Below are 9,762 nucleotides of genomic sequence, written 5' to 3' on the forward strand. Positions count from 1 at the left end.
GGAATACCACAGACAAGGTTTAGACTTTCCAGACTCTCATGAATGCCGCCATCAATCTAGCTTATACCACGAAGACTCTAATAACTCGGACTCGGTCCCCTGTATTAGATATTCAAGAGATATCCATTCAATCTAAGGTAGAACGGAGGTGGTTGTCAAGCACGCGTTCATAGGGAATGATGATGATTGTCACGTTCATCACATTCAGGTTGAAGTGCGAATGAATATCTTAGAAGCGGAATAAGTTGAATTGAATAGAAAACGGTAGTACTTTGCATTAATCTTTGAGGAACAGCAGAGCTCCACACCTTAATCTATGGAGTGTAGAAACTCTACCGTTGAAAGTACATAAGTGAAGAAGGTTCAGGCATGGCCGAGAGGCCAGCCCTCAAACGTGATCTAAGATAGCATACAACTGATCAAAGATATCTAATACAATAGTGAAAAGTCCTATTTATAATAAGCTAGCTACTAGAGTTTACAGAAGTAAGTAATTGATGCATAAATCCACTTCCGGGGCCCACTTGGTGTGTGCTTGGGCTGAGCTTTAACTTTCCACGTGTAGAGGCCATTTGTGGAGTTGAACGCCAGGTTTTGATCCATTTCTGGCGTTCAACTCTGGTTTTTGATCCATTTCTGGCGCTAAACTCCAGAATTGGGCAGAGAGCTGGCGTTGAATGCCAGTTTGCATCGTCTAAACTCGGGCAAAGTATGAACTATTATATATTGCTGGAAAGCCCTGGATGTCTATTTTCCAACGCAATTAGAAGCGCGCCATTTTGAGTTATGTAGCTCTAGAAAATCCACTTTGAGTGCAGGGAGGTTAGAATCCAACAGCATCAGTAGTCCTTCTTCAACCTCTGAATCTGATTTTTGCTCAAGTCCCTCAATTTCAGCCAGAAAATACCTGAAATCACAGAAAAACACACAAACTCATAGTAAAGTCCAGAAATGTGAATTTAACATAAAAACTAATGAAAACATCCCTAAAAGTAACTAGATCCTACTAAAAACAATGCCAAAAAGCGTATAAATTATCCGTTCATCACTCCCATCCTTACTCGACCTTGAGAAGGCGAAGAGCTCATACTATACCTCGCCGTAGGATGTCGGGCAATAGCATCAGCACTAGTCAGAAAAGACGAAAGCGGGCAACAACCCATCTACTTCATCAGTAAGGCTTTGCAAGGGGCTGAATTGAACTATCAAAAGATAGAAAAGTTCGCCTACGCCCTTATACTCACTTCCCGATGACTCCAACCATACTTTCAAGCTCACACCATCAGAGTGCGTACCAACCAACCCATAAAGGGGATCTTACAGAAAATAGATTTAGCTGAAAGAATCCTACAATGGGCAGTCGAGTCATCAGAATTTGACCTCAAATATGAAGCTCGGACAGCTATCAAATCTCAGTACCTGGCCGACTTCATCGCAGAGTACACTGACACCCCAGGCACCCCACAGAGTGGAGCCTTTATGTGGATGGCTCCTCGAACAAAACCGGGAGTGGTGTAGGCGTCATTTTAGAGAGTGATCAGGGAACCCAAATCGAGTTCTCATTAAAGTTCGAGTTTCCCGCTTCAAATAATCAAGCTGAATACGAAGCCCTACTGGCTGGTTTGAAGCTGGCTAGGGAGGTAGGAGCTCAGAAGCTTACCATTTTCAGTGACTCACAAATAGTCACCTCGCAAACAGAAGGGAGCTACCAGGCCAAAGATCCCACTATGAGGAAATACTTAGACAAGACCAGAGAACAGCTCGAACAATTTATGGGATATGAGATTCGGCATATACTCAGAGAATAAAATGCCCGAGCTGATGCACTTTCTAAACTAGCCAGCACCAAACCAGGGGGCAATAATAGAAGCCTTATCCAAGAAACATTGTAAAATCTGTCAACCACGGAAGAGAAAAAGGTCCTAAGCATATTAGACCAGGACCAAGGGTGGATGATTCCTATAGTCAGCTATCTCAAGTCGAAAATACTTCCCACAGACAAAAAGGAGGCAAAAAGGCTAGTACGAGAAGCGCAGTACTATACCATAGTACACGACGTCCTATATAGGAGGGGAATCTCAACACCCCTCCTAAAATGTGTCCCGACCTCCGCTACGAGGGAAGTTCTCGAAGAAGTCCACAGTGGCATGTGCGGCAACCACCTCGGGGCACGAGCTCTTTCGAAAAAGGTACTCCGAGCTGGATTCTACTGGCCAACCTTGCAAAAAGAAGCAACAGAGTTTGTCAAAACATGCCTTCCATGTCAGAAGCACACGAACTTTCACATCGCACCACCCGAAGAACTCATTTGTGTCACTTCACCCTGGCCATTCGCAAAATGGGGGCTCGACCTCCTCGGACCTTTCCCTCAGGGATCAGGAAAAGTTAAGTTCCTCATTGTCGGAATAGACTATTTCACAAAAAAACCTTTTCAGAACCTTTGGCCAATGCCACCGCCCAAAGAAGTCGGAAGTCCTTATACAGAAACATTGTCACAAGGTTTGGGGTCCCATACTCCATTGCCACAGACAATGGCACTTAATTCACCAACACAGGCTTCAGAAATTTGGTAGCTGATTTGAAAATTAAGCACCAGTTCACCTCTGTAAAACACCCACAAGCCAATGGACAGGTGGAAGCCGCCAACAAAGTCATATTGGTCGGGTTAAAACGGAGACTACGGGATGCCAAGTGAGCTTGGGCCGAAGAGCTCCTGCAAGTCCTATGGGCATACAAGACAACACCACACTCAACCACTAGTGAATCACCATTCTGACTTGCTTACGGAATGGAGGCAATGATTCCCGTGGAAGTAGAAGAAGGATCTCTAATGCACGAAATTGTGATCTTCAATGGCGCCAACAACTTGGTACGCACAATTGTAATCTCAACTCTTTGTCACAACTCCGCACAACTAACCAGCAAGTGAACTGGGTCGTCCAAGTAATAAACCTTACGTGAGTAAGGGTCGATCCTACGGAGATTGTCAGCTTGAAGCAAGCTATGGCCATCTTGTAAATCTCAGTCAGGCAGATTCAAATGGTTATGAAGTTTAAGATAATTAAAATATGATTAAAACAGAAAATAAGATAGAAATACTTATGTAATTCATTGGTGGGATTTCAGATAAGCGTATGAAGATGCTTTGTTCCTTCTGAACCTTTGCTTTTCTATTGCCTTCATCCAATCATTCATACTCCTTTCCCTGGCAAGCTTTAAGTTGGGTATCACCGTTATCAATGGCTACCTCCCGTCCTCTCAGTGAAAATGGTCTAAATGCGCTGTCACCGCACGGCTAATCAGCTGTTGGTTCTCGATCATGTTGGAATAGGATCCATTGATCCTTTTGCGTCTGTCACTACACCCAACACTCGCGAGTTTAAAGCTCGTCACAGTCATCCCTTCCCAGATCCTACTCGGAATACCACAGACAAGGTCTAGTCTTTCTGGATCTTAGGAATGGCCGCCAATAATTCTAGCCTATACCACGAAGACTCCGATCTTTCGGAATGGAGGCTAAGAGATACACACTCAAGCTATTGCAGATAGAACGGAAGTGGTTGTCAGGCACGCGTTCATATGTGAGAATGATGATGAGTGTCACGGATCATCACATTCATCAGGTTGAAGTGCAAGTGAATATCTTGGAATAAGAATAAGCTTGAATTGAATAGAAAAATAATAGTACTTTGCATTAATTCATGAGGAACAGCAGAGCTCCACACCTTAATCTATTGTGTGTAGAAAATCCACCGTTAAAAATACACAAGAACAAGGTCTAGGCATGGCCATGAGGCCAGCCTCCCAACGTGAACATATAAGTTCCAATGATAAGATGAAAATACAATAGCAAAAGGTCCTAGAGAACTAGTAGCCTAGGGTTTACATAAATGAGTAAATGATGCAGAAATCTACTTCTGGGCCCACTTCGTGTGTGCTTGGGCTGAGCATTGAAGCTTTCACGTGTAGAGACTTTTCTTGGAGTTAAACGCCAGCTTTTGTGCCAGTTTGGGCGTTTAACTCCAGCTTTTATGCCAGTTCTGGCGTTTTGACGCCAGAATTTTTATGCTGACTTGGAACGCCGGTTTGGGCCATCAAATCTCGAGAAAAGTATAGACTATTATATATTGCTGGAAAGCCCAGGATGTCTACTTTCTAACGCAATTGAGAGCGCGCCAATTGGGCTTTTGTAGCTCCAGAAAACCTACTTCGAGTGCAGGGAGGTCATAATCCAACAGCATCTGCAGTCCTTTTTCAGCCTCTAAATCAGATTTTTGCTCAAGTCCCTCAATATCAGCCAGAAAATACCTGAAATTATAGAAAAACACACAAAATCATAGTAAAGTCCAGAAATATGATTTTTGAATAAAATCTAATAAAAATATAATAAAAAGTAACTAAAACATATTAAAAACTACCTAAAAATAATGCCAAAAAGCGTATAAATTATCCGCTTATCACAACACCAAACTTAAATTGTTGCTTGTCCCCAAGCAACTGAAAATCAAAATAGGATAAAAAGAAGAGAATATACTATAAATTCCAATATATCAATGAAACTTAGCTCCAATTAGATGAGCGGGACTAGTAGCTTTTTGCCTCTAAACAGTTTTGGCATCTCACTTTATCCTTTGAAGTTTAGAATGATTGGCATCTATAGGAACTCAGAATTTAGATAGTGTTATTGATTCTCCTAGTTCAGTATGTTAATTCTTGAACACAGCTACTTTATGAGTCTTGGCCGTGGCCCTAAGCATTTTGTTTTCTAGTATTACCACCGGATACATAAATGCCACAGACACATAACTGGGTGAACCTTTTTAGATTGTGACTCAGCTTTGCTAAAGTCCCCAATTAGAGGTGTCCAAAGCTCTTAAGCACACTCTTTTTGCTTTGGACCATGAATTTAACCGCTCAGTCTCAAGTTTTCACCTTGACACCTTCACGCCACAAGCACATAGTTAGGGACAGCTTGGTTTAGCCGCTTAGGCCAGGATTTTATTCCTGTGGGCCCTCCTATCCATTAATGCTCAAAGCCTTGGATCCTTTTTACCCTTGCCTTTTAGTTTAAAGGGTTACTGCCTTTTTCTGCTTGCTTTTTCTTTTTCTTTCTTTTTCGTCCTCTTTTTTTTTCACTGCTTTTTTTTTCACTGCTTTTTCTTACTTCAAGAATCATTTTTATGATTTTTCAGATTATCAATAACATTTATCCTTTTCCATCATTCTTTCAAGAGCCAACAATTTTAACATTCATAAACAACAAATTCAAAAATATGCACTGTTCAAGCATTCATTCAGAAAATAAAAAGAATTGTCACCACATCAAAATAATTAAACTAGTTTCAAGGATGAATTCAAAATCATGTACTTCTTGTTCTTTTGTTTTTAGATCATTTTTCATTTTAAGAAAGGTGATGGATTCATAGGACATTCATAGCTTTAAGGCATAGACACTTAGACATTAGTGATCATGTAATAAGACACAAACATAAATAAAGCATAGAGCATAATTTTTGAAAAACAGAAAAATAAGAACAAGAAAATTAAAGAACGGGTCCACCTTAGTGATGGCGGCTTGTTCTTCCTCTTGAAGATCTTATGGAGTGTTTGAGCTCCTCAATGTCTCTTCCTTGCCTTTGTTGCTCCTCCCTCATGACTCTTTGGTCTTTTCTAATTTCATGGAGGAGGATAGAATGCTCTTGGTGCTCCACCCTTAGTTGTCCCATATTGGAACTTAATTCTCCTAGGGAGTGTTGATTTGCTCCCAATAGTTTTGTGGAGGAAAATGCATCCCTCGAGGCATCTTAGGAATCTCATGATGAGGAATTTCCTCATGCTCTTGGTGAGGTTCATGAGTGGGCTCTCTTGTTTGCTCCATTCTTTTCTTAGTGATGGGCTTGTCCTCATCAATGAGGATGTCTTCCTCTATGTCAATTCCAGCTGAATTGCAGAGGTGATAAATGAGATGAGGGAAGACTAACCTTGCCAAAGTAGAGGACTTGTCTGCCACCTTGTAGAGTTCTAGGGATATAACCTCACGAACTTCTACTTCCTCTCCAATCATGATGCTATGGATCATGATAGCTCGGTCTATAGTAACTTTAGACCGGTTGCTAGTGGAAATGATTGAGCGTTGGATGAACTCCAACCATCCCCTAGACACGGGCTTGAGGTCATGCCTTCTTAGTTGAACCGGCTTCCCTCTTGAATCTCTCTTCCATTGAGCGCCCTCTTCACAAATGTCTATGAGGACTTGGTCCAACCTTTGATCAAAGTTGACCCTTCTAGTGTAGGGGCGTGCATCTCCTTACATCATGGGCAAGTTGAATGGCAACCTTACATTTTTTGGACTGAAATCTAAGCATTTCCCCCGGACCATTATAAGCCAATTCTTTGGGTCTGGGTTCACACTTTGATCATGGTTCTTAATGATCCATGCATTAGCATAGAATTCTTGAACCATTAAGATTCTGACTTGTTAAATGGGGTTGGTGAGAATTTCCCAACCTATTCTTCGAATCTCATGTCGGATCTCCGAATATTCACTCTTTTTGAGTTTGAAAGGGACCTCGGAGATCACCTTCTTCTTGGCCACAACTTCATAGAAGTGGTCTTGATACACCCTTGAGATGAATCTCTCCATCTCCCATGACTCAGAGGTGAAAGCTTTTGCCTTCCTTTTCCTCTTTCTAGAGGTTTCTCCGGCCTTTGGTGCCATAAATGGTTATGGAAAAACAAAAAGTAACGCTTTTACCACACCAAACTTAGAAGGTTTGTTCGTCCTCGAGCAAAAGAAGAAATAAAAGAGTGGAAGAGGAAGAAATAGAGGAGATGGAGGGGGTTTAGTGGTTCGGCCAAGTGGGGTAAGTAGTGTGTATGGTGTGTGAAAATGAAGGAGTGAAGATGGGTTTATATAGGAGTGGAGAGAGGGGTAGGGTTCGGCCATGTATGGGTGGGTTTGAGAGGGAAAGTGCTTTGAATTTGAATGGTGAGGTAGGTGGGGTTTTATGATGGATGGATGTGGATTGGTGAAGAGATTATGGAGAAGAGGGTAGGATTTGATAGGTGAGGGGTTTTTGGGAAAGAGGTATTGAGGTGATTGGTGAAGGGTATTTGGGGAAGGGTGTTATAGGAAGGTGTGAAGAAGAGAGAGAGATGAGGTAGGTAGAGATTCTTTGGGATCCACAGATCCTGAGGTGTCAAGGATTTCTCATCCCTGCACCATATTGGCGTGTAAATGCCCTCTTGATTGCCAATCCTGGCGTTAAACGCCAGGTTGCAGCCCATTTCTGGCGTTTAACTTCAGTTTTTCTCCCCTTTCTGGCGTTTAAACGCCAGTTTTTTGCCCTTTTCTGGCATTAAACGCCAGCTCTGTGCCCCTTTCTGGCGTTAAACGCCCAGAATGGTGCCAGACTGGGCGTTTAACGCCCATTCTGCTACCCTTACTGGCGTTTAAACACCAGTAAGCTTCTCCTCCAGGGTGTGCTATTTTTAATACTGTTTTTCATTCTGTTATTGCTTTTTCAATTGTTTTTGTGGCTTCACATGATCATCAACCTATAGAAAACATAAAATAATAATGAAAAATAAAAATCTAACATAGATAAGTAAAGATTGGATTGCCTCCCAACAAGTGCGTCTTTAATGTCATTAGCTTGACAGTGGGCTCTCATGGAGTCTCACGAATACTCAGAGCATGAAGATGGCCTCCCAACACCAAACTTAGAGTTTGAATGTGGGGGCTCTATTTGGCTCTTTATTGAGAGAAGCTTTTCACGCTTCCTCTCCATGGTTGCAAAGGGAGATCCTTGAGCTTTAAACACAAGGGAGTCCTCATTCACTTGAAGGACCAATTCTCCTTTGTTAACATCAATCACAGCTTTTGTTGTGGCTAGGAAGGGTCTGCCAAAGATGATGGATTCATCCATACACTTCCCAGTATCTAGGATTATGAAATCATCATGGATGTAGTGGCCTTCAACCTTTACCAAGACATCCTCTACAAGTCCATAAGCATGTTTCTTTGAATTGTCTGCCATCTCTAGTGAGATTCTTGCAGCTTATACCTCAATGATCGCTAGCTTTTCCATCACAGAGAGTGGCATGAGGTTTATACTTGAGCTCAAGTCACACAGAGCCTTCTCAAAGTTCATGGTGCCTATGGTACAAGGTATTGAGAACTTTCCAGGATCCTGTCTCTTCTGAGGTAATCTTTGCCTTGTCAAGTCATCCAGTTCTTTGGTGAGCAAGGGGGTTCATCCTCCCAAGTCTCATTACCAAATAACTTGGAGTTTAGCTTCATGATTGCTCCAAAGTACTTAGCAACTTGCTCTTCAGTAATATCTTCATCCTCTTCAGAGGAAAAATACTCATCAGAGCTCATGAATGGCAGAAGTAAATTTAATGGAATCTCTATGGTCTCTGTATGAGCCTTAGATTCCCATGGTTCCTCATTAGGGAACTCCTTGGAGGCCAGTGGATGTCCATTGAGGTCTTCCTCAGTGGAAATCACTGCCTTTCCCTCCTCCATGCATTCGGCCATGTGGGACGTGTTTATGGCCTTGCATTCTATCTTTGGGTTCTCTTCTGTATTGCTTGGGAGAGTACTAGGAGGGAGTTCAGTAACTTTCTTACTCAGCTGACCTGCTTGTGCCTCCAAATTTCTAATAGAGGACCTTGTTTCAATCATAAAACTTTGAGTGGTCTTAGTTAGATCAGAGATTATAGTTGCTAAGTCAGATATGCTCTGTTTAGAATTCTCTGTCTGTTGCTGAGAAGATGATGGAAAAGGCTTGCTATTGCTAAACCTATTTCTTCCACCATTACTGTTGTTGAAGCCTTGTTGAGGCCTCTGTTGGTCCTTCCATGAGAGATTTAGATGATTTCTCTATGAAAGATTATAGGTTTTTCCATAGGGTTCTCCCATGTAATTCACCTCTGCCATTGCAGGGTTCTCAGGGTCATAGGCTTCTTCTTCGGAGGAAGCCTCCTTAGTACTGCCTGATGCAGCTTGCATTTCAGACAGACTCTGAGAAATCATATTGACTTGCTAAGTCAATATTTTGTTCTGAGCCAATATGGCATTCAGAGTATCAATCTCAAGAACTCCTTTCTTCTGATTTGTCCCATTATTCACAGGATTCCTTTCAGAAGTGTACATGAATTGGTTATTTGCAACCATTTCAATGAGTTCCTGAGCTTCTGCAGGCGTCTTCTTCAGATGAAGAGATCCTCCAGCAGAGCTGTCCAATGACATCTTGGACAGTTTAGACAGACCATCATAGAAGATACCTATGATGCTCCATTTTGAAAGCATGTCAGAAGGACACCTTCTGATCAATTGCTTGTATCTTTCGCAAGCTTCATAGAGGGATTCACCTTCCTTCTGTCTGAAGGTCCAGACTTCCACTCTAAGCTTACTCAATTTTTGAGGTGGAAAGAATTTGGCCAGAAAAGCACTGACCAGCTTTTCCCAAGAATCCAGGCTTTCCTTAGGTTGTGAATCCAACTAATTCTAGCTCTGTCTCTTACAGCAAATGGAAAAAGCATAAGCCTGTAGATCTTGGGATCAACCCCATTGGTCATGACAGTGTCATAGATTTACAAGAATTTAGCTAAGAACTTATGAGGATCCTCCAATGGAAGTCCATGAAACTTACAATTATATTGCATTAGAGAAACTAACTAAGGCTTGAGCTCAAAGTTGTTTGCTCCAATGGCAGGGATAAGATGCTTCTCCCATAGAAGTCGGGAGTAGGTGCA

General features: G+C 42.0%; 1 non-coding gene across 1 annotated transcript; it reads left to right on the forward strand.

The window, feature by feature from the left end:
• The first annotated feature begins 9,310 nt into the window (after positions 1-9,310).
• LOC148546595 (small nucleolar RNA R71) lies at positions 9,311-9,418 on the forward strand. The gene has a single exon (XR_015901708.1). It is a non-coding gene; the product is annotated as a small nucleolar RNA R71 (small nucleolar RNA).
• Positions 9,419-9,762: the final 344 nt, after the last annotated feature.

The sequence above is a fragment of the Arachis ipaensis genome, chromosome B9 (genome assembly GCF_059453495.1).
Source record: "Arachis ipaensis isolate K30076 ecotype BB chromosome B9, ASM5945349v1, whole genome shotgun sequence".
NCBI lineage: Eukaryota > Viridiplantae > Streptophyta > Magnoliopsida > Fabales > Fabaceae > Arachis > Arachis ipaensis.